Genomic DNA, 6,117 nt, shown 5'->3' with positions numbered 1-6,117 from the left:
AGTCCTCGATCCATAGCGCAGGATCTGTTGTGCCATCGTATGATTCGATGTTCACGGGTTTGAAACCCTCGGGGATTTGATGATCCATTACTTCATCTGTGAAGCATAGTGGGTGTGCGGCGCCTCTGTATTGGGCTATATCACGACGCAGCTCAAACGAGCTTTGTCTACTGTGTTCGGCCCGGCCGGATTTACTATATCCGGCGTGACGAGTACCGTCTCGTGCCATGGGGCGCCCACGTGATCCATAGATCGATCTTGTTTGCCTTGCCTTGTCCTCCAATATGTCTCGCAGGTCTGGCGCATTTTCCCATGCCTTGGTATTTTTGAGCGGCACCGGGGTGCAGCTTGAGTGGAGGGCCGAGAGGCCTCTCTGTCGCGGCCACGGGGTGGCCGGTCGGCCGCATCATGCGCTGGTGTAGGTTTAGGTGCTTCCTCCTCTAATTGGGGTAGCAACCTGCGCTTTGGGTAGCTCTTGGAGGGGCGTTCGAGTTCATACTCTTCGGCCGCAAGGACTTCAGTCCATCTGTCGGCTAGCAAATCTTGATCAGCTCTAAGCTGTTGCTGTTTTTTCTTGAGGCTGCTCGCCGTGGCCATAAGCCTGCGTTTGAAACGCTCTTGTTCGACGGGATCCTCCGGCACGACAAATTCGTCGTCGTCAAGGCTTGCCTCGTCTTCGGAGGGAGGCATATAATTATCGTCCTCGACCTCTCTGTCTGCCGCTCTCTCATGAGGGCTGGCTTCTCTATCCTCCTGTGCTGAATCTTGCTGGAGGTGGTTGTCTTCGGCACTGTCCGGGGTGTTATTATCCCCCGTGCCGGAATCACCATTTTTGTTTTGGCGGGATTTAGAGCGGCGCCGCTGACGCCGGCGCTTAGGCTGCTTCTTGGAGGGGTCATCCTCCGCTGTTCCATCGCCATTGCCTTCTTTTGGGGTGTCCACCATGTATATATCATACGACGAGGTGGCTTTCCAGTGCCCTATAGGCGCTGGTTCTTGATCGTCTCCTGCATCGGCGTCCATACCGTCGATGTCTTCGGAGTCGAAGTCGAGCATGTCGCTTAAATCATCGACAGTGGCTACGAAGTGGGTGGTGGGTGGGCTTTGAATTTCTTCATCATCCGCATCCCAACCTTGCCGACCATAGTCCGGCCAGGGCTCTCCTGACAAAGAGAGAGACTTTAGTGAATTCAGAATATCGCCGAAGGGCGAGTGCTGAAAGATGTCCACGGCGGTGAACTCCATGATCGGCGCCCAATCGGGTTCGATCGGTCGGGGCGGAGGGCTCGGAGTCTGGAGAGGAGTCCGGCTCCTTGGAGTCACGGGCTTCGCAGAGAATAGGGCTGGTGTTCGGCTCGATCACCGTAGAGATTGCAGCCCCCGAGGCGGTGTCTAACCACCCATCCTCGGTTGGTGTGATCGGCTCCGAGCTAGGGGTCGGAGCGGACACAGGTGCGGCCTCCAGGGCACTGTTCGGCGGCAGAGCTAAATCATGCCCATCGTGACAGTGCGGCGCGCTCGGCTGTGGCTCGAATCCGTCGAAGATCAAGTCTCCGCGGATGTCGGCCGTGTAGTTCAAACTTCCAAATCTGACCTGATGGCCAGGGGCGTAGCTTTCGATCTGCTCCAGATGACCAAGCGAATTGGCCCGCAGTGCAAAGCCGCCGAATACGAAGATCTGTCCGGGGAGAAAAGTCTCACCCTGGATCGCATCGCTGTTGATGATCGGAGAAGCCATCGGGCCTAAAAGCGACGGCACAGAGGAACTCTCAATGAAAGCACCAATGTCGGTGTCAAAACCGGCGGATCCCGGGTAGGGGGTCCCGAACTGTGCGTCTAGGTCGGATGGTAACAGGAGGTAGGGGACACGATGTTTTACCCAGGTTCGGGCCCTCTTGATGGAGGTAAAACCCTACGTCCTGCTTGATTAATATTGATGATATGGGTAGTACAAGAGTAGATCTACCACGAGATCAGAGAGGCTAAACCCAAGAAGCTAGCCTATGGTATTATTGTTGGTCGTCCTATGGACTAAAACTCTCCGGTTTATATAGACATCGGAGAGGGATAGGGTTACACAGAGTCGGTTACAATGGTAGGAGATCTACATATCTGTATCGCCAAGCTTGCCTTCCACGCCAAGGAAAGTCCCTTCCGGACACGGGATGAAGTCTTCAATCTTGTATCTTCATAGTCCAGGAGTCCGGCCGAAGGTATAGTCCGGCCATCCGGACACCCCCTAATCCAGGACTCCCTCAATGTGTGCCAACCCCTATGCATAGGTTCATGGGCGGAACCCGCAAGTTGATCACCAAAATATACATCAAGTGAATCACGTGGTATCCCATTGTCACCACAGATACGCACGGTAAGACATACATCAAATGTTCTCAAATCTTTAAGGACTCAATCCGATAAGATAACTTCAAAGGGGAAACTCAATTCATTACAAGAGAGTAGAGGGGGAGGAGAAACATAAGATCCAACTATAATTGTAAAGCTCGCGATACATCAAGATCGTGCCAAATCAAGAACACGAGAGAGAGAGAGAGAGAGAGAGAGATCAAACACATAGCTACTGGTACATACCCTCAGCCCTGAGGGAGAACTACTCCCTCCTCGTCATGGAGAGCACCGGGATGATGAAGATGGCCACTGGAGAGGGATTCCCCCCTCCGGCAGGGTGCCAGAACGGGTCTAGATTGGTTTTTGGTGGCTACGGAGGCTTCTGGCGGTGGAACTCCCGATCTATTGTGCTCTCGGATGTTTTTAGGGTATATGGAGATATATAGGCGGAAGAAGTATGTCAGGGGGACCACGAGGGGCCCACGAGGGTGGAGGGCGCGCCCAGGGGGGTGGGTGCGCCCCCTACCTCGTGGCCTCCTCGAAGCTTCCCTTACGTGCACTTCAAGTCTTCTGGGCTTCTTTCCTTCCAAAAATGGGTTCCGTGAAGTTTCAGATCAATTGGACTCCGTTTGGTTTTCCTTTTCTTCGAAACCCTAAAACAAGGTAAAAACAGAAACTGGCATTGGGCTCTGGGTTAATAGGTTAGTCCAAAAAATGATATAAAAGTGTATAATAAAGCCCATAAACATTCAAAACAGTAGATAATATAGCATGGAGCAATCAAAAATTATAGATACGTTGGAGACGTATCAGGGAGTACGTATTTCCCACCGACATTACATTCATGTTCACACACTCATTGCTAGATGTCGGTGCTCATACTTTTTCATTGTATCATCCATGCTAGTTTATTTTCCTTTTTATGCTTTCTTCTTGTGTGTTTAATAAACCTTAAGAAAAAACCAAAAAAATTAGTTGTAGCTTTTAATTAGTTTAATTTCCATGCTTGTAGTAGTAATTAAAAGGAAAACTCAAAAGATTTCCTGTTCTTCTTTTACTTGTTGGGAGCTTTCCCGTGTAAATAGTTTTATTTCTTTTGTTTTCTTTGGGGTCGATAGGAGAAGACCATAATTAAATTGTTGAAGTAGCTCTTATATGCATTATTGTTGATCTGACAAAAAAGCCCATATTGCCTTGTCTTCTCCTGTTTATTGAATGCTTGCAGATTCCAGCTTAGTCCAATGCACGTGCACTATTATTATTATTATTCACATCATTCGGTCGTGCAAGTGAAAGGCAATTATGATGATATATGATGGACTGACTAAGATGAGAAGAGCTGGTATGAACTCGACCTCTCTTGTTTTTGTAAATATGATTAGTTCATCGTTCCTGATTCAGCCTATTATGGATAAACATGTTTGCAATGACAACTAGAGATCATAGTTTCTTGTGCCATGCTTGATTAGCTAGGAGCTTATAATGGTTTACCTTGCGTGCCAACATGCTATTAAAATGGTTATGATGTGGTATGATAGGGTGGTATCCTCCTCTGAATGATTTAAGTGACTTGACTTGGCGCATGTTCACGCATGTAGTTGAAACAAAATCAATATAGCCTTCACGATATTTATGTTCATGGTGGATTATATCCTACTCATGCTTGCATTCGGTGTTGATTAATTTTAATGCATGTTCATGACTGTTGTCGCTCTCTAGCTGGTCGCTTCCCAGTCTTTTGCTAGCCTTCACCTGTACTAAGCGGGAATACTGCTTGTGCATCCAACTCCATAAACCCCAAAGTTATTCCATATGAGTCCACCATACCTACCTATATACGGTATCTCCACTACTAGGAAAAGGGCTATAGATGGAATTGACACTAATGGCGCACCAGATATGTGGTGCGCCATTACTATATACTAATGGCGCATCATGTGTTGGTGCGCCATTAGTGTGCAAATACTAATGGCGCACCACGTCCACGGTGCGCCATTAGTAAATTTTTTTTTCAAAACTACTAATGGCGCATTGTGGGAGTGGTGCGCCATTACTAGTTGAACTAGTAATGGCGCACCATGCCACGGTGCGTCATTAGTAACTTGGCCCAAACATTCGTCCGAATGCACCCCCCGTGGACCGCCTTTTCAGTTTCAAAAAAAATAAAAGAAAATGATAGAAATGTCAAAAAAATAAAAGAAAATAAGATTCCCATGTGATATGTGGTCTAGTTGTTAGCAAAATTTACAAACATGAATTTTTGACTTTTTTGCAAAATCTCTCGAGAATTTGTAAAAATGGACATAACTTTTGCGTATGAACTCGGGTGAAAAAGTTTTTTATATGAAAAATTATCTACTCGAAAAGTTACATCCGAATTTAACTGGGGAAACCCTGTTAAACATTTTCAAAATCCTCAAAAACCTAACAGAAAAAAAGATACGGGGCTTTTAAGATCTGGAGAGGCAAAAAAATTCAAAAAAAATTCAAACTTACTAATGGCGCACCTGCCCATGGTGCGCCATTAGTATCTTCCCGCCTTCAAAATTCAAAATAAGTCAAAAAAATAAAAATAAAAGTTACTAATGGCGCACTTGCCCATGGTGCGCCATTAGTATCTTCCCGCCTTCAAAATTCAAAATAAGTCAAAAAAATAAATAAAAAAAGTTATTAATGGCGCACCTGCCCATGGTGCGCCATTAGTATCTTCCCGCCTTCAAAATTCAAAATAAATCAAAAAAAAAAAGTTAGTAATGGCGCACCTGCCCACGGTGCGCCATTACTATGTCGTATATATGGCTGGGCGCACCTCCTCCACTCCACCTCTCCTCCACTCCATCTCCTCCTCTCCTCCACTCCATCTCCTCCTCTCCTCCACTCCATCTTCCCTTCTGTCCTCCACTCCATCTTCCCTTCTCTCCTCCACCATACTACCCTACTCCTCTCCGGCGACCTCCTCTTCCTCCTCTCCGGCGACCTCCTCCTCCTCTCCGGCGACCTCCTCCTCCCTCCTCTCCTCTCCTTCCCTCCCCTCCCCTCACGGTTTCTCCTCCCTCCTCTCCGGTGAGCTCCTCCTCCCTCCTCTCCTCCCATTCCCTCATCGTTTCATCTTCCTCCTCTCCGATGCTTCGGTGAACTCTCCGGCGACCTCCTCCTCCTCTCCGGCGATGTAGGCGAGCGCCTCTCCGGTGACCTCCTCCTCCTCCTCCTCTCCGGTGAACTCCTCTCCGGCAAAAGAACACGGCAAAAGAACGTACAAGATCCAAAAATAGGAACAAAATTTGAAATAATGTCGTGCCAAAAAACGAGCAAAAAAAACTAGCAAAAAATGGGCAAAAAAATCACGATCCAGATCCAAATTCAAAATTCAAAAATAGCAATGGCGCACGGTGGGGGTTAGACGGTGCGCCACTACTATTTTCCCGCCTTCAAAATTCAAAAATACTAATGGCGCATCGTGGCCTATACTAATGGCGCACCAGTGGCCTATACTAATGGCGCACCGTGGCCTACACTAATGGCGCACCAGTGGCCTATACTAATGGCGCACCGTGGCCTATACTAATGGCGCACCAATGGTGCGCCATTAGTAAAAAATACTAGTGGCGTGATACTAATGGCGCACCAGTAATGCGCCATTAGTAGGCAAAACTGGTGCACCATTAGTAGCCCTTTTCCTAGTAGTGCTCATGCCGTTCCAAGTAAATTTGTATGTGCCAAACTCTAAACCTTCAAATAAATATCCTGTTTTGTATGTTCGAATAGCTCATG

The sequence above is a fragment of the Triticum aestivum genome, chromosome 1A (assembly GCF_018294505.1).
Source record: "Triticum aestivum cultivar Chinese Spring chromosome 1A, IWGSC CS RefSeq v2.1, whole genome shotgun sequence".
Lineage (NCBI taxonomy): Eukaryota > Viridiplantae > Streptophyta > Magnoliopsida > Poales > Poaceae > Triticum > Triticum aestivum.
Note: the sequence above shows the minus strand (reverse complement) of the source record.